The following is a 20,763-nucleotide window of genomic DNA, read 5'->3' on the forward strand; positions in this document are numbered from 1 at the left end:
GGGCCATAGGAGGGAGGCTAACCATCCCACAAGGGGCTGGTACGCCCCCCACAAGGGAGGAGGCCGAATTGGTTTAGGGAAGGGGGCGCCACCCCACTTTCCTTCTCCTACTCCCTCTCCTTCCCCCTTTCCACCTCCATGAGAAGGAAAGGAAGGGGGGCTGAATCCTACTAGGACTAGGAGTCCTAGTAGGACTCCCCCCTTATGGCGCACCCCCTGGGCCGACCTCCTCCCTCTCCCTCCTTTATATATGTGGGCAGTGTTGGGGAGCGTAGTAATTTCAAAAATTTCCTACGCACACGCAAGATCATGGTGATGCATAGCAACGAGAGGGGAGAGTGTGTCCACGTACCCTCGTAGACCGAAAGCGCAAGCGTTAGCACAACGCGGTTGATTTAGTCGTACGTCTTCACGATCCGACCGATCAAGTACCGAACGCACGGCACCTCCGAGTTCAGCACACGTTCAACCCGATGACGTCCCTTGAACTCCGATCCAGCCGAGTGTTGAGGGAGAGTTTCGTCAGCACAACGGCGTGGTGACGATGATGATGTTCTACCGACACAGGGCTTCGCCTAAGCACCGCTACGATATTATCGAGGTGGACTATGGTGGAGGGGGGCACCGCACACGGCTAAAAGATCCAAAGGATCAATTGTTGTGTCTATGGGGTGCCCCTGCCCCCGTATATAAAGGAGCAAGGGGGAGGCGGCCGGCCTAGGAGGAGGGCGCGCCAAGGGGGGAGTCCTACTCCCACCGGGAGTAGGACTCCTCCTTTCCTTGTTGGAGTAGGAGAAGGGAAGGGAGAAGGAGAAGGAAGGAAGGGGGCACCCCCCTCCCTAGTCCAATTCGGACTAGTCCATGGGGAGGGGTGCGGCCACCCTTTGGGGCCTTTCTCTCCTTTCCCGTATGGCCCATTAAGGCCCAATACGAATTCCCGTAACTCTCCGGTACTCCGAAAAATACCCGAATCACTCGGAACCTTTCCGATGTCCGAATATAGTCGTCCAATATATCGATCTTTACGTCTCGACCATTTCGAGACTCCTCGTCATGTCCCGATCTCATCCGGGACTCCGAACTCCTTCGGTACATCAAAACTCATAAACTCATAATAAAACTGTCATCGTAACGTTAAGCGTGCGGACCCTACGGGTTCGAGAACTATGTAGACATGACCGAGACACGTCTCCGGTCAATAACCAATAGCGGGACCTGGATGCCCATATTGGCTCCCACATATTCTACGAAGATCTTTATCGGTCAAACCGCATAACAACATACGTTGTTCCCTTTGTCATCGGTATGTTACTTGCCCGAGATTCGATCGTCGGTATCTCAATACCTAGTTCAATCTCGTTACCGGCAAGTCTCTTTACTCGTTCCGTAATACATCATCCCGCAACTAGCTCATTAGTTGCAATGCTTGCAAGGCTTATAGTGATGTGCATTACCGAGTGGGCCCAGAGATACCTCTCCGACAATCGGAGTGACAAATCCTAATCTCGAAATACGCCAACCCAACAAGTACCTTCGGAGACACCTGTAGAGCACCTTTATAATCACCCAGTTACGTTGTGACGTTTGGTAGCACACAAAGTGTTCCTCCGGTAAACGGGAGTTGCATAATCTCATAGTCATAGGAACATGTATAAGTCATGAAGAAAGCAATAGCAACATACTAAACGATCGAGTGCTAAGCTAACGGAATGGGTCAAGTCAATCACATCATTCTCCTAATGATGTGATCCCGTTAATCAAATGACAACTCATGTCTATGGCTAGGAAACATAACCATCTTTGATCAACGAGCTAGTCAAGTAGAGGCATACTAGTGACACTCTGTTTGTCTATGTATTCACACATGTATCAAGTTTCCGGTTAATACAATTCTAGCATGAATAATAAACATTTATCATGATATAAGGAAATAAATAATAACTTTATTATTGCCTCTAGGGCATATTTCCTTCAGTCTCCCACTTGCACTAGAGTCAATAATCTAGTTCACATCGCCATGTGATTTAACATCAATAGTTCACATCACCATGTGATTAACACCCATAGTTCACATCGTCATGTGACCAACACCCAAAGGGTTTACTAGAGTCAGTAATCTAGTTCACATCGCTATGTGATTAACACCCAAAGAGTACTAAGGTGTGATCATGTTTTGCTTGTGAGATAATTTTAGTCAACGGGTCTGTCACATTCAGATCCGTAAGTATTTTGCAAATTTCTATGTCTACAATGCTCTGCACGGAGCTACTCTAGCTAATTGCTCCCACTTTCAATATGTATCTAGACCGAGACTTAGAGTCATCTAGATTAGTGTCAAAACTTGCATCGACGTAACCCTTTACGACGAACCTTTTGTCACTTCCATAATCGAGAAACATATCCTTATTCCACTAAGGATAATTTTGACCGCTGTCCAGTGATCTACTCCTAGATCACTATTGTACTCCCTTGCCAAAATCAGTGTAGGGTATACAATAGATCTGGTACACAGCATGGCATACTTTATAGAACCTATGGCCGAGGCATAGGGAATGACTTTCATTCTTTTTCTATCTTCTGCCGTGGTCGGGCTTTGAGTCTTACTCAATTTCACACCATGTAACACAGGCAAGAAACTCTTTCTTTGACTGTTCCATTTTGAACCACTTCAAAATCTTGTTAAGGTATGTACTCATTGAAAAAACTTATCAAGCGTCTTGATCTATCTCTATAGATCTTGATGCTCAATATGTAAGCAGCTTCACCGAGGTCTTTCTTTGAAAAACTCCTTTCAAACACTCCTTTATGCTTTGCAGAATAATTCTACATTATTTCCGATCAACAATATGTCATTCACATATACTTATCAGAAATGCTGTAGTGCTCCCACTCACTTTCTTGTAAATACAGGCTTCACCGCAAGTCTGTATAAAACTATATCCTTTGATCAACTTATCAAAGCGTATATTCCAACTCCGAGATGCTTGCACCAGTCCATAGATGGATCGGTGGAGCTTGCATATTTTGTTACCACCTTTAGGATTGACAAAACCTTCTGGTTGCATCATATACAACTCTTCTTTAATAAATCCATTAAGGAATGCAGTTTTGTTTATCCATTTGCCAGATTTCATAAAATGCGGCAATTGCTAACATGATTCGGACAGACTTAAGCATCGCTACGGGTGAGAAGGTCTCATCGTAGTCAATCCCTTGAACTTGTCGAAAACCTTTCGCAACAAGTCGAGCTTTATAGACAGTAACATTACCGTCAGCGTCAGTCTTCTTCTTGAAGATCCATTTATTTTCAATGGCTTGCCGATCATCGGGCAAGTCAACCAAAGTCCATACTTTGTTCTCATACATGGATCCCATCTCGGATTTCATGGCCTCAAGCCATTTTGCGGAATTTGGGCTCACCATTGCTTCTTCATAGTTCGTAGGTTCGTCATGGTCTAGTAACATAACCTCCAGAACAGGATTACCGTACCACTCTGGTGCGGATCTTACTCTGGTTGACCTACGAGGTTCAGTAATAACTTGATCTGAAGTTTCATGATCATCATCATTAACTTCCTCACTAATTGGTATAGGCGTCACAGAAACTGGTTTCTGCGATGAACTACTTTCCAATAAGGGAGCAGGTACAATTACCTCATCAAGTTCTACTTTCCTCCCACTCACTTCTTTCGAGAGAAACTCCTTCTCTAGAAAGGATCCATTCTTAGCAACGAATGTCTTGCCTTCGGATCTGTGATAGAAGGTGTACCCAACTGTCTCCTTTGGGTATCCTATGAAGACACATTTCTCCGATTTGGGTTTGAGCTTATCAGGATGAAACTTTTTCACATAAGCATCGCAACCCCAAACTTTAAGAAACGACAACTTTGGTTTCTTGCCAAACCACAGTTCATAAGATGTCGTCTCAACGGATTTAGATGGTACCCTATTTAACGTGAATGCAGCTGTCTCTAATGCATAACCCCAAAACGATAGTGGTAGATCGGTAAGAGACATCATATATCGCACCATATCTAATAAAGTACGGTTACGATGTTCGGACACACCATTACACTGTGGTGTTCCAGGTGGCGTGAGTAGTGAAACTATTTCACATTGTTTTAACTGAAGGCCAAACTCGTAACTCAAATACTCTTCTCCACGATCAGATCGTAGAAACTTTATTTTCTTGTTACGATGATTTTCCACTTCACTCTGAAATTATATGAACTTTTCAAATGTTTCAGACTTCTGTTTCATTAAGTAGATATACCCATATCTGCTCAAATCATCTGTGAAGGTCAGAAAATAATGATACCTGCTACGAGCCTCAATATTCATCGGACCACATACATCTGTATGTATGATTTCCAACAAATCTGTTGCTCTCTCCATAGTTCCGGAGAACGGCGTTTTAGTCATCTTGCCCATGAGGCACGGTTCGCAAGCATCAAGTGATTCATAATCAAGTGATTCCAAAATCCCATCAGTATGGAGTTTCTTCATGCGCTTTACACCAATATGACCTAAACGGCAGTGCCACAAATAAGTTGCACTATCATTATTAACTTTGCATCTTTTGGCTTCATTATTATGAATATGTGTATCACTACGATCGAGATCCAACAAACCATTTTATTGGGTGTATGACCATAGAAGGTTTTATTCATGTAAACAGAACAACAATTATTCTCTAATTTAAATGAATAACCGTATTGCAACAAACATGATCAAATCATATTCATGCTCAACGCAAACACCAAATAACACTTATTTAGTTTCAACACTAATCCCAAAAGTATAGGGAGTGTGCGATGATGATCATATCAATCTTGGAACTACTTCCAACACACATCGTCACCTCGCCTTTTACTAGTCTCTGTTTATTCTGCAACTCCCGTTTCGAGTTACTACTCTTAGCAACTGAACCAGTATCAAATGCCGAGGGGTTGCTATAAACACTAGTAAAGTACACATCAATAACATGTATATCCAATATACCTTTGTTCACTTTGCCATCCTTCTTATCCACCAAATACTTGGGGTAGTTCCGCTTCCAGTGACCAGTCCCTTTGCAGTAGAAGCACTTAGTCTCAGGCTTAGGACCAGACTTAGGCTTCTTCACTTGAGCAGCAACTTGCTTGCCGTTCTTCTTGAAGTTCCCCTTCTTCCCTTTGCCCTTTTCTTGAAACTAGTGGTCTCGTCAACCATCAACACTTGATGTTTTTCTTGATTTCTACCTTCGTCGATTTCAGCATCACGAAGAGCTCGGGAATTACTTTCGTCATCCCTTGCATACTGTAGTTCATCACGAAGTTCTACTAACTTGGTGATGGTGACTAGAGAATTCTGTCAATCACTATTTTATCTGGAAGATTAACTCCCACTTGATTCAAGCGATTGTAGTACCCAGACAATCTGAGCACATGCTCACTGCTTGAGCTATTCTCCTCCATCTTTTAGCTATAGAACTTGTTGGAGACTTCATATCTCTCAACTCGGGTATTTGCTTGAAATATTAACTTCAACTCCTGGAACATCTCATATGGTCCATGACGTTCAAAACGTCTTTGAAGTCCCGATTCTAAGCCGTTAAGCATGGTGCACTAAACTATCAAGTAGTCATCATATTGAGCTAGCCAAACGTTCATAACGTCTGCATCTGCTCCTGCAATAGGTCTGTCACCTAGCGGTGCATCAAGGACATAATTCTTCTGTGCAGCAATGAGGATAATCCTCAGATCACGGATCCAATCCGCATCTTTGCTACTAACAACTTTCAACATAATTTTTCTCTAGGAACATATCAAAAATAAACACAGGGAAGCAACAACGCGAGCTATTGATCTACAACATAATCTGAAAAATACTATCGGGACTAAGTTCATGATAAATTTAAGTTCAATTAATCATATTACTTAAGAACTCCCACTTAGATAGACATCCCTCTAATCCTCTAAGTGATCACGTGATCCATATCAACTAAACCATGTCCGATCATCACGTGAGATGGAGTAGTTTCAATGGTGAACATCACTATGTTGATCATATCTACTATATGATTCACGCTCGACCTTTCGGTCTCCGTGTTCCGAGGCCATATCTGTTATATGCTAGGCTCGTCAAGTTTAACCTGAGTATTCCGCGTGTGCAACTGTTTTGCACCCGTTGTATTTGAACGTAGAGCCTATCACACCCGATCATCACGTGGTGTCTCAGCACGAAGAACTTTCGCAACGGTGCATACTCAGGGAGAACACTTATACTTTGATAATTTAGTGAGGGATCATCTTATAATGCTACCGTCAATCAAAGCAAGATAAGATGCATAAAAGATAAACATCACATGCAATCAATATAAGTGATATGATATGGCCATCATCATCTTGTGCTTGTGATCTCCATCTCCGAAGCACCGTCATGATCACCATCGTCACCGGCGCGACACCTTGATCTCCATCGTAGCATCGTTGTCGTCTCGCCAATCTTATGCTTCTACGACTATCGCTACCGCTTAGTGATAAAGTAAAGCATTACAGGGCGATTGCATTGCATACAATAAAGCGACAACCATATGGCTCCTGCCAGTTGCCGATAACTCGGTTACAAAACATGATCATCTCATACAATAAATTTAGCATCATGCTTTGACCATATCACATCACAACATGCCCTGCAAAAACAAGTTAGACGTCCTCTACTTTGTTGTTGCAAGTTTTACGTGGCTGCTACGGGCTTAGCAAGAACCGTTCTTACCTACGCATCAAAACCACAACGATAGTTTGTCAAGTTGGTGCTGTTTTAACCTTCGCAAGGACCGGGCGTAGCCACACTCGGTTCAACTAAAGTGAGAGAGACAGACACCCGCCAGTCACCTTTAAGCAACGAGTGCTCGCAACGGTGAAACCGGTCTCGCGTAAGCGTACGCGTAATGTTGGTCCGGGCCGCTTCATCTCACAATACCGCTGAACCAAAGTATGACATGCTGGTAAGCAGTATGACTTATATCGCCCACAACTCACTTGTGTTCTACTCGTGCATAACATCAACGCATAAAACCAGGCTCGGATGCCACTGTTAGGGAACGTAGTAATTTCAAAAATTTCCTACGCACACGCAAGATCATGGTGATGCATAGCAACGAGAGGGGAGAGTGTGTCCATGTACCCTCGTAGACCGAAAGCGGAAGCGTTACCACAACGCGGTTGATGTAGTCGTACGTCTTCACGATCCGACCGATCAATTACCGAACGCACGGCACCTCCGAGTTCAGCACACGTTCAGCTCGATGACGTCCCTCGAACTCCGATCCAGCCGAGTGTTGAGGGAGAGTTTCGTCAGCACGACGGCGTGGTGACGATGATGATGTTCTACCGACGCAGGGCTTCGCCTAAGCACCGCTACGATATTATCGAGGTGGACTATGGTGGAGGGGGGCACCGCACACGGCTAAGAGATCCAAAGGATCAATTGTTGTGTCTATGGGGTGCCCCCCTGCCCCCGTATATAAAGGAGCAAGGGGGAGGCGGCCGGCCTAGGAGGAGGGCGCGCCAAGGGGGGAGTCCTACTCCCACCGGGAGTAGGACTCCTCCTTTCCTTGTTGGAGTAGGAGAAGGGAAGGGAGAAGGAGAAGGAAGGAAGGGGGCGCCCCCCTCCCTAGTCCAATTCGGACTAGTCCATGGGGAGGGGTGCGGCCACCCTTTGGGGCCTTTCTCTCCTTTCCCGTATGGCCCATTAAGGCCCAATACGAATTCCCGTAACTCTCCGGTACTCCGAAAAATACCCGAATCACTCGGAACCTTTCCGATGTCCGAATATAGTCGTCCAATATATCGATCTTTACGTCTCGACCATTTCGAGACTCCTCGTCATGTTCCCGATCTCATCCGGGACTCCGAACTCCTTCGGTACATCAAAACTCATAAACTCATAATAAAACTATCATCGTAACGTTAAGCGTGCGGACCCTAGGGGTTCGAGAACTATGTAGACATGACCGAGACACGTCTCCGGTCAATAACCAACAGCGGGACCTGGATGCCCATATTGGCTCCCACATATTCTACGAAGATCTTTATCGGTCAAACCGCATAACAACATACGTTGTTCCCTTTGTCATCGGTATGTTACTTGCCCGAGATTCGATCGTCGGTATCTCAATACCTAGTTCAATCTCGTTACCGGCAAGTCTCTTTACTCGTTCCGTAATACATCATCCTGCAACTAGCTCATTAGTTGCAATGCTTGCAAGGCTTATAGTGATGTGCATTACCGAGTGGGCCCAGAGATACCTCTCCGACAATCGGAGTGACAAATCCTAATCTCGAAATACGCTAACCCAACAAGTACCTTCGGAGACACCTGTAGAGCACCTTTATAATCACCCAGTTACGTTGTGACGTTTGGTAGCACACAAAGTGTTCCTCCGGTAAACGGGAGTTGCGTAATCTTATAGTCATAGGAACATGTATAAGTCATGAAGAAAGCAATAGCAACATACTAATTGATCGAGTGCTAAGCTAACGGAATGGGTCAAGTCAATCACATCATTCTCCTAATGATGTGATCCCGTTAATCAAATGACAACTCATGTCTATGGCTAGGAAACATAACCATCTTTGATCAACGAGCTAGTCAAGTAGAGGCATACTAGTGACACTCTGTTTGTCTATGTATTCACACATGTATCAAGTTTCCGGTTAATACAATTCTAGCATGAATAATAAACATTTATCATGATATAAGGAAATAAATAATAACTTTATTATTGCCTCTAGGGCATATTTCCTTCAGGCAGGGCACCCCTTGGAGACACAACAATTGTTCCAAGCCATGGGCGGCGTCTCCCTCCATGGTTTACTTCTCCGGTCATATTCACTTAGTGCTTAGGCGAAGCCGTGCGTGAATCACATCACCATCACCGTCACCACGCCGTCGTGCTGATGGAACTCTCCCTCGACACTTTGCATGATCAAGAGTTCGAGGGACGTCATCGAGCTGAACGTGTGCAGAACTCGGAGGTGCCCTACGTTCGGTACTTGATCGGTTGGATCGCGAAGACGTTCGACTACATCAACCGCGTTAACCTAACGCTTCCGCTTTCGATCTACGAGGGTACGTGGACACACTCTCCCCCTCTCGTTGCTATGCATCTCCTAGATAGATCTTGCGTGAGCGTAGGATTTTTTTTGAAATTGCATGCTACGTTCACCAACACTATCAAACGTCACAACGTAATTGGGTGATTATACAGATGCTCTACAGGTGTTTCCGAAGGTGTTTGTTGGGTTGGCATAGATCAAGATTAGGATTCGTCACTCTGTGTATCGGAGAGGTATCTCTGGGCCCTCTCGGTAATGCACATCACTATAAGCCTTGCAAGAAATGTGACTAATGAGTTACTTATGGGATGATGCATTACGGAACGAGTAAAGAGACTTGCCGGTAACGAGATTGAACTAGGTATGATGATACCGACGATCGAATCTCGGGCAAGTAACATAGCGATGACAAAGGGAATGATGTATGTTGTTATGCGGTTTGACCGATAAAGATCTTCGTAGAATATGTAGGAACCAATATGAGCATCCAGGTTCCGCTATTGGTTATTGACCGGAGATGTGTCTCGGTCATGTCTACATAGTTCTCTAACCCATAGGGTCCGCACGCTTACCGTTCGATGACGATTTGTATTATGAGTTATGTGTTTTCGTGACCGAAGTTTGTTCGGAGTCCCGGATGAGATCACGGACATGACGAGGAGTCTCGAAATGGTCGAGAGGTAAAGAATGATATATTGGAAGGTTATATACGAACACCAGAATGGTTCCGAATAAGTTCGGGGATTTTTCGGAGTACCGGGAGGTTACCGGAACCCCCCGGGAAAGTTAATGGGCCTCATGGGCCATAGTGGAGAGAGGGAGGCAAGCCACAGGAGGTGGCGCACGCCTCCCCCTGCCCAATCCGAATTGTGAAGGAAATATGCCCTAGAGCCAATAATAAAGTTGTTATTTTATTTCCTTATATCAAGATAAATGTTTATTATTCATGCTAGAATTGTATTAACCGGAAACTTAGTACATGTGTGAATACATAGACAAACAGAGTGTCCCTAGTATGCCTCTACTTGACTAGCTTGTGATAGGTGGGAACCCGATGAACGAGTTCACGCCCGAGGGTGGCCCGATCTTCACGTCGTAGGATCAAATCGGGGGGGGGGGGATAACTAGCTGCAAGCAGCCGAGATAACTAGCTTTATACCTGCCAAGGTTGGATGCAACCCGTACGTTGGGGATGGCTGACCGAAGCTACAAGAACTCCAACCCGCTGTCCGAACAATCGCAGAACCACAAACTGGGACTAATCCACACAAAACGGCCGGAACCGTAGAGCACGAACTAGGGGGAACCAGAGGCTCCTTCTCGTGAATCTGAATGAACTCACAAGAGCAAAGGTAGTAAGATCTCTCGGATCTCTCTAGCAGTCTTGCTGCATAAGCTTGTAGCTGAATGGTTTGACAAAAAGGTTTTCTAGAGGATGGGGGAGATGCGGTTTTATAGTAGGGACAACCCCCCTTGGTTAGGTGTGAAAGCGGTTTCAAAAGTAAACAGGTTTGCATGGCTTCCTTGGGGGAATAAGCAGTCAACTTTGGCAGTTGTTGGAGAGGTCCTCGGAAATTCGCGAAGTCATGACAACCTGGACACCTTCCACGAGAATGACTACAGCTTTTGACTCACAACTCCAAATGATGTGAGGTTTTTTGCATTGGAAAGATAATTTGATGTAGCTTCTGTTGATGTACCCCTATGGCCCCGTATCTCCACCACATGGGTGTGGAACACCAAAACATTAGAGGTAAAAACTGGCAGCATCAGCTTCACTTGAAACTTGTTTTCTCCAAACTTGTTCCTCCAACCCGGTTGCTTCAAGAGCTCATAGGTTGTTGGATTTCTTCCATGTGATACCTAAGTTAAACCAGCAATAATGGGGATGAAATCATAGTTGTGTCACCAAGGTTACAAGGTAAACTTAAGTAAGCGTTCACCTGGCCATGTGTTTGCTTGATTCGGCTTAGTAATTCTTTCCAACTAAATTGTGCATTTTTCCGAAATGTCATGTGCGATGAACCCATGTGCTCATCATCCTCCCTCCCTTGATGAAGAGTAGTCCTCGACTCTCTTTGATCTGCAAAATATAAGTAGAAGGGAAGTAGATAATATCCATGCAAAGAAATGATGCAATCCTCATTTGTAGCTTTCACCTTTGAATTGTGTTGCATCTGATCATGTACTTGTTTGTCACAACTTAGAGTTTGTTCAGGGAAGATTTGTGTTGTTTCAATGATCAAGATGTCCTGTTCATCCCCCCTCTCTTGTAAAGGAGTCGTCCTCGACTTTACTTGGTCATCATACAAAAGAAAGCAGACCAATACCAAATCATAATGCAAAGGTTTCATGATATGGAGAATTTTAGTTTTCAACTTTGCTATCTTATGGACGATGAAAACATGATGTTTTGTTCGACTTAGGAGTTCCTTCTAGCAAACATTTTCATGGAGCACAAATTTATAACCAACCATAACCATATTCATATCCATATCAGCCTCCCTCTCTAGGAGAAAAGTCATCCTCGACTTCATTTAGTCTATAAAATTATAGCACGAGGACAATAAAAAATGACTAGGGAAAGCAAAATTTGAACAATTATGTGTGGATCTTAAGTTTGCAAACTCCTTTGTTGTGTCTTCAAGGCTGAAAATTTTATATTGATGCATTGATGGTGTGATGAAGGATGTACCCGATAATTTATTTTCTTATTTCGTTTCGCCAATGTTTCAAGAGTTCATATGTGCATGCCTCGGGGTCCATCAAAATGGAAGATCCTTTTTGTTTTACCTCATTGAGTACTTGAATGCCTTTCTGAAAATCAATCTTCACACATGCACCTTGTGTAGTGGTACTCCATGTCCTCCATATTTGTTCTTGGATCTCATCCTCCCGTCGTTGCAGGAGAGCTGATAGGTAGGACTTTTGCATTTGCACGTATTGTAAAGAAAGAGAATTTTGTGAAAGGTTAGTAATTGAATACTCCTCTCTCTTTTCATTTGGTGGATCACTCATCTCTTTCATATTATGGGGAGACACCTCAAGCTCACGTTTGGTGGACTCACACAACTCACTAATCCTCTCTCTTGGATAATGTGGTATATTATGTTGTGGTTCACTCATCTCTCTAATGAGGTGTGGAATGATCTCAGTCTCACATTTTGTGGACTCACACAAGTCATTCATCCTCTCTCGCTGAATGTGTGATGGTATATCTAGGTGGAGATCTTTCATTTCTCTAATCTCATGATGAACAATCTGATCCTCACATTTTGTGGACTCACTCACCTCACTTTCCTTATCACTCTCAATATATGGAATTGTGGAAAGTGGACACTCTTCCTCACATTTGGTGAAGTCACTCAACTCATTTTTCTTTTCACTCTCAAGTTGTGGGATTTTGGATTGTGGACTCTCTTCCTCACATGGAATTTGTGGCACATGTTTCCTAGATGTTGGGATAGTGGTGGTGGTTGAGATGCCAACATTAGGAGTGAGCTTCTTAGGTGAACATGGGTTATGAATAACCGGAGCTGGTTCATCAACCACGGTCATGCTTTGCGGTGGATCATCGGTGTGCCGACGGGTACCGCAACTTTGTCGTCGGGCATGACGTCCTTGATGCAATTCATGAGCAGTAGCGACACACCTAGGGGCAGCAATAGCTTTCCCTCGAGCATGCCATCCTTGACGCATTTCAGGAGCAGCAGCAACACACCCACGAGTAGCAGCGACACCATGCCCTCGAGCATGTGTTCTTTGCTGCACTTCATGAGCAGCGGGGTATTGTCGGTGTTGAACCCTATCACCACCTGTTGGAGGACGCTCGTGAAGCATCCTCTCCATGGCTTGGAGTATGTCATTCTTGAGTTGCTGCACATCAGCGCGGGTGGCCAAATAATTTTCTCCTCCATGATTCTTTCGACACGTACTTGGTGTAGATCCTACCATCTTAGTGGGGCTAAATTGGAATAGGATAATTTTTGTGGAATCACACAACCTCACCTCTTACCCACCGAAGTTCTTATGAGTTCACATCAGATTGTGCTTCTCCCGGATGTGTTAAAGCGATTGAAAGACAGGGGTCAAAGAACTAGCTTCGGTTTTTGGTGGAGCTCGGTGGGGTAAACAAAAAGGGGCTTGTGCTGAAATCAAGTTGATGCAAACCAAGAAAATATGGGAATAGATCTGCTTCACCTTTGCACCAAGATTGAAAAACACACAACACACAAGCTTCTGAAATTTTTCTACCAAGCTGAAACTTTTGGACTTACACAACACTTTTTTTCTCACTTGACTTTTTTGCCACTCTTTTTTTCTCTCTTTGATTTTTTGCCACTGTTTTCTTCTCTCTTTTTCCAAAGCACAACAACCAAATCTGAAAGAAATTATGAAGATGAACTTGGTGCAGATCTAAAAGATGAAGAACATGCAAGGTATGCAACAACAAGATCTCAGCACCAACAAGGCTTGGATTTATTTTTGGTGCGGCTTTGGACTTCTAGGATAGAAAATATAGCATGAAAAACACTTGATCTAAAGGGATGATAGCAAGATAAACTTGGATAACAGATCCTACCGTGTCAATGAAAGCTCTGATGCCAGATGATAGGTGGGAACCCGATGAACGAGTTCATGCCCGAGGGTGCCCCGATCTTCACATCATAGGATCAAATCGGGAGGGATAACTAGCTGCAAGCAGCCGGGATAACTAGCTTTATACCTACCAAGGTTGGATGCAACCCGTACTTTGGGGATGGCTGACCGAAGCTACAAGAACTCCAACCCGTTGTCCGAACAATCACAGAACCACAAACCGGGACTAATCCACACAAAACGACCGGAACCATAAAGCACGAACTAGGGGGAACCAGAGGCTCCTTCTCGCGAATCCGAATGAACTCACAAGAGCAAAGGTAGTAAGATCTCTCGAATCTCTCTAGCAGTCTTGCTGCATAAGCTTGTAGCTGAATAGTTTGACAAAAAGGTTTTCTAGAGGATGGGCAAGATGGGGTTTTATAGCAGGGACAACCCCCCCCCCCCTTAGCTAGGTGTGAAAGTGGTTTCAAAAGTAAACAGATTTGCATGGCTTCCTTGGGGGAATAAGCAGTCAACTTTGGCAGCTATTGGAGAGCTCCTCGGAAATTCGCGAAGTCTTGACAGACTGGACACCTTCCACGAGAATGACTACAACTTTTGACTCACAGCTCCAAATGATGTGAGGTTTTTTGCATTGGAAAATAATTTGATGTAGCTTCTGCTGATGTACCCCTATGGCCCCGTCTCTCCACCACATGGGTGTGGAACACCAAAACATCAGAGGTAAAAACTGGCAGCATCAGCTTCACTTGAAACTTGTTTTCTCCAAACTTGTTCCTCCAACCCGGTTGCTTCAAGAGCTCATAGGTAGTTGGATTTATTCCGTGTGATACCTAAGTTAAACCAACAATAATGGGGATGAAAGCATAGTTGTGTCACCAAGGTTACAAGGTAAACTTAAGTTAGCGTTCACCTGGACATGTGTTTGCTTGATTCGGCTTAGTAATTCTTTCCAACTAAATTGTGCATTTTTCTGAAATGTCATGTGTGATGTACCCATGTGCTCATCATCCTCCCTCCCTTGATGAAGAGTCATCCTCGACTCTCTTTGATCTGCAAAATATAAGTAGAAGGGAAGTAGATAATATCCATGCAAAGAAATGATGCAATCCTCATTTGTAGCTTTCACCTTTGAATTGTGTTGCATCTGATCATGTACTTGTTTGCCACAACTTAGAGTTTGTTCAGGGATGATTTGTGTTGTTTCAATGATCAAGATGTCCTCATCAGCTCGTTAATCAAAGATGGTTAAGTTTCCTGACCATAGACATGTGTTGTCATTTAATAAACGAGATCACATCATTAGAATATGATGTGATGGACAAGACCCATCTGTTAGCTTAGCATAATGATCGTTAAGTTTTATTTGCTATTGCTTTCTTCATGACTTATACATATTCCTCTGACTATGAGATTATGCAACTCCTAAATACCGGAGGAACACCTTGGGTGCTATCAAACGTCACAACGTAACTGGGTGATTATAAAGATGCTCGATAGGTGTCTCCGAAGGTGTTTGTTGGGTTGGCATAGATCGAGATTAGGATTTGTCACTCCGTGTATCAGAGAGGTATCTCTGGGCCGTCTCGGTAATGCTCATCACTATAAGCCTTGCAAGAAATGTGACTAATGAGTTAGTTGCGGGATGATGCATTACAGAACGAGTATAGAGACTTGCTGGTAACGAGATTGAACTAGGTATGGTGATACCAACGATCGAATCTCGGGCAAGTAACATACCGATGACAAAGGGAACAATGTATGTTGTTATGTGGTTTGACCGATAAAGATCTTCATAGAATATGTAGGAGCCAATATGAGCATCCAGGTTCCGCTATTGGTTATTGACCGGAGATGTGTCTCGGTCATGTCTACATAGTTCTCGAACCCGTAGGGTCCGCACGCTTAACGTTCGATGATGATTTGTATTATGAGTTATGTGATTTGACGTACCGAAGTTTTTTCGGAGTCCTGAATGAGATCACAGACATGACGAGGAGTCTCGAAATGGTCGAGACATAAAGATTCATATATTGGAAGGTTGCATTTGGACATCGGAATGGTTCCGAGTGGTTCGGGCATTTTTTCGGAGTACTCGGAGGTTACCGGAACGCCCCGGGAGAAGTATTGGGCCTATTGGGCCTTATTGGAGGAGAGGAGAGAGGCCACGTGAGAGGCCCCCCCTTGCCCAAACCGAATTGGACTAGGGGAGGGGGCCGGCCCCCCTCTTTCCTTCTCCCTCTCTCTCCCTTCCCTTTCCCTCCGGTGGAAGAAAGGAAAAAGGGGGGGGGCAAATCCTACTTGGACTAGGAGTCCAAGTAGGACTCCCCCCTTGGCGTGCCCTACCTAGTCGGCCTCCTCTCTCCCTCCCTCCTTTATATACGTGGCCAGGGGGCACCCCAAGAGCACAACAGACAATCTCTTAGCCGTGTGCGGTGCCCCCCTCCACAGTTACACACCTTGGTCATATCGTCGTGGTGCTTAGGCGAAGCCCTGCGCCGGTAACTTCATCATCACCGTCACCACGCCGTCGTGCTGACAGAACTCTCCCTCGGCCTCAACTGGATCAAGGGCTCGAGGGACGTCATCGAGCTGAACGTGTGCTGAACACGGAGGTGCCGTACGTTCGGTGCTTGGATCGGTTGGATTGCGAAGGCATTCGACTACATCAACCGCGTTACTAAACGCTTCCGCTTTCGGTCTATGAGGGTACATGGACACACTCTCCCCGCTCGTTGCTATGCTTCTCCTAGATATATCTTGCGTGATCGTAGGATTTTTTTTCAAATACTACGTTCCCCAACAAATTGGACAAGGGGTGGGGGCGCGGCCCCCCTTTCCTTCTCCCTCTCCCCTCTTTCCCATTTCCCCTCTCCGTTGGAAGGAAGGGGAGCGAATCCTACTAGGAGTGGAGTCCTAGTAGGACTCCCCCCCCATGGCGCGCCACCCCTAGGGCCGGCCACCTCCTCCTCCGCTCCTTTATATACGGGGGCGGGGGGCACCCCAAAGGCACATCAATTGTTCTCTTAGTCATGTGCAGTGCCCCCCTCCACAGTTTACTCCTCCGATCATAGCATCGTAGTGCTTAGGCGAAGCCCTATGCGGATCACATCACCATCACCATCACCACACCGTCGTGCTGACGGAACTCTCCCTCAACCCTCTGCTGGATCAAGAGTTCGAGGGACGTCATCGAGCTGAACGTGTGCTGAACTCAGAGGTGCCGTACATTCGGTACTTGGATCGGTTGGATCATGAAGATGTTCGACTACATCAACCGCGTTAACCTAACGCTTCCGCTTTCGGTCTACGAGGGTACGTGGACACACTCTCCCCCTCTCGTTGCTATGCCTCTCCTAGATAGATCTTGCGTGATCGTAGGATTTTTTTTGAAATTCCATGCTACATTCCCCAACAGTGGCATCTGAGCCAGGTTTATGCGTAGATTATATGCACGAGTAGAACACAAAGAGTTGTGGGTGATAATAGTCATACTGCTAACCACCAACGTCTTACTTTGATTCGGCGGTATTGTTGGATGAAGCGGCCCGGACCAACATTACATGACCACGTTCATGAGACCGGTTCTATCGACGTGCTTTGCACACAGGTGGCTAGCGGGTGTCTGTTTCTCCAATTTTAGTTGAATCGAGTTTGACTACGGCCGGTCCTTGTTGAAGGTTAAAACAACACACTTGATGAAAAATCATTGTGGTTTTGATGCGTAGGTAAGAACAGTTCTTACTAGAAGCCCGTAGCAGCCACGTAAAACTCGCAACAACAAAGTAGAGGACGTCTAACTTGTTTTTGCAGGGCATGTTGTGATGTGATATGGTCAAGACATGATGTGATATACTTTATTGTATGAGATGATCATGTTTTGTAAAAGTTATCGGCAACTGGCAGGAGCCCTATGGTTGTCGCTTTTTTGTATGAAATGCAATCGCCATGTAATTGCTTTACTTTATCATTACGCGGTAGCGATAGTTGTAGAAGCAATAGTTGGCGAGATGACAACGACGCTACGATGGAGATCAAGGTGTCAAGCCGGTGACGATGGAGATCATGACGGTGCTTTGGGGATGGAGATCAAAGGCACAAGATGATGATGGCCATATCATGTCACATATTTTGATTGCATGTGATGTTTATCTTTCATGCATCTTATTTTGCTTAGTACGACGGTAGCATTATAAGATGATCCCTCACTAAATTTCAAGGTATAAGTGTTCTCCCTGAGTATGCACCGTTGCTACAGTTCGTCCCCCATGGCGCGCCACCCCTAGGGCCGGCCACCTCCTCCTCCCCTCCTTTATATACGGGGCGGGGGCACCCCAAAGGCACATCAATTGTTCTCTTAGCCGTGTGTGGTGCCCCTCTCCGCAGTTTACTCCTCTAGTCATAGCGTCGTAGTGCTTAGGCGAAGCCCTACGCGGATCACATCACCATCACCGTCACCACACCGTCGTGCTGACGGAACTCTCCCTCGACCCTCTGCTGGATCAAGAGTTCGAGGGACGTCATCGAGCTGAACGTGTGCTGAATTCGGAGGTGCCCTATGTTCGGTACTTGGATCGGTTGGATCGTGAAGACGTTCGACTAGATCAACCGCGTTAACCTAACGCTTCCGCTTTCGGTCTACAAGGGTACGTGGACACACTCTCCCCCTCTCGTTGCTATGCATCTCCTAGATAGATCTTGCATGATCGTAGGATTTTTTTTGAAATTGCATGCTACGTTCCCCAACAAATACATTATCACGCAACTAACTCATTAGTCACATTGCTTGCAAGGCTTATTATGATGTGCATTACCGAGAGGCCCAGAGATACCTCTCCGATACTTGGAGTGACAAATCCTAATCTCGATCTATGCCAACCCAACAAACACCTTCGGAGATACCTGTAGAGCATCTTTATAATCACCCAGTTACGTTGTGACGTTTGATAGCACACAAGGTATTCCTCCGGTATCCGGGAGTTGCATAATCTCATAGTCAAAGGAATATGTATATGACATGAAGAAAGCAATAGCAATAAAACTTAACGATCATTATGCTAAGCTAACAGATGGGTCTAGTCCATCACATCATTCTCCTAATGATGTGATCCCGTTCATGAAATGACAACTCATGTCTATGGTTAGGAAACTTAACCATCTTTGATTAACGAGCTAGTCTAGTAGAGGCTTACTAGGGACACTGTGTTTTGTCTATGTATCCACACATGTATCAAGTTTCCGGTTAATACAATTCTAACATGAATAATAAACATTTATCATGATATAAGGAAATATAAATAACAACTTTATTATTGCCTCTAGGGCATATTTCCTTCAAAGTGGACCGCCGCCGTTGCATAACCATCCCTCTGCGTCAACTCGTCATCTATAGTTTACATCTTACTATCAAAGTCAACCACCGGGTCTAGAGAGAGGAACTATCACGAAGACCTTTCGGTGCCCACAACAATCTGCAGCGAGTCTGCTGCTGCAGGTCGGAGTGGTCGCCATAAGGAGGAACCCCGATGGTAGAGCACACTGCCGCCGACTACCACCTCGCCGAAGAGAGCCCTACATAGGCTCGTCTCCCTAGGCGCCGACATGGCCGGAGCCAGAGCATGAAAGTCGGATTAACATTGCCCACGCAAAGTGCAGTCGCTGCTAGATCAGGAGCGCACAACTGCCAGATCGGCGCCGCACCTCTTGGTGATTAGACATTTGGATCCATCTGGCTCTCCACTTCCTGAGGTGATTCCAGACCTATGTCAAGGTGATCTCTTGGCCACATAATTCGAACACCTGCTTGGCAACAGGGTTCAAGTACACCTCCTTGAAGCCCTTCTCAGTCCTCACCCCGCTGACTATGATCTTACATATCTTGTTAAGCATGAAGGTAGATAAGAACGGCTGCCATATTTCATTGAGTTCCCCCTCCCAGCCATCTTTCCCTTCCTAGCCTTGATGGTTGCCTTGGTGGAGGCCTCGCAGACCCCTCAAAGAAATATAATCCAGAGATATCTGATCCTCGGTCATAGACTGGGAGTCCTCAACATAGGATGACGGGAATTGGCTCTCGAACAAGACAATGAAATGGCTAAAATCTTGCATCCTCATGTCCTACAAGCGTTAGCGTCACGATTTGTGAAACACACTACACATGGACAGTAAGAAGGACCACTCACACCTACATACTTGCAAACTAGCATACTACACATGCTCTGATTCACAGGCTAGTACCAAATCTACCATGGTATCATCCTTGCCGACAAGGAACAACATGAACATCATTAGAGCTTACAAGCAACACCTATCATGCTACCAATTCATCAACACTAGCTACCACAACATCACATTCTCACAGATCGACGGTCTATAATGCTACCACATGCTCACGGATCTACTCCTATCACATGCTCACATATCTAAGCTAGAATGAGTAGGGAGGATGGACTGATCGAACTTACAACCATCGATTAAGCCTGGTGGAGGCATGGAACTGGTCGGTGGACAGGAAGAAGACAAATCATCGCCGTTGTCGACCGCCAGCTGAAGAAGACGCGTTGCTTACCTGCTCGTCGATGACTATCCGCGCAAAACAGAGAGCTCGAAGGAGGGGGCGCGAGTTTGGGTCGTGAGCCGAGGGTGGCTGTATAGGGCGACCGATTTGGCAGGAGGTGGCCACAAATTCTTCCCGCAGCTTTTTAGGGCCGCGCACGATCTCGCACCATCTCCTTGCTCTCATGAGCTCGACGCGGCGTTCCCCTTCCCTGTATCGTCCGAGTTTGGACTGAGGGGAAACGGGCGATTCAACTGTTCCAACGAGCCTGCCTGATAGGGTGCTTTAAGTTTCGTGCTATGCTGACCAAACAATGAATATATACCAAATAGGCTATTATTGCATCGCGCGCGTCTGGTTGGACCTAAACACACTCTCAAAGACGCCCTGCGAAGATGGGAGGAACGATATAGATTGATCGATGAGGACGCCCGCCAGTGTTTGCTCAGATCTTTGAGCTGACCAAACACAAAAAAGCCATCTTCTGCTCGCGAGCTTAGTTGA

This window comes from Triticum aestivum, chromosome 1D, assembly GCF_018294505.1.
Source record: "Triticum aestivum cultivar Chinese Spring chromosome 1D, IWGSC CS RefSeq v2.1, whole genome shotgun sequence".
Lineage (NCBI taxonomy): Eukaryota > Viridiplantae > Streptophyta > Magnoliopsida > Poales > Poaceae > Triticum > Triticum aestivum.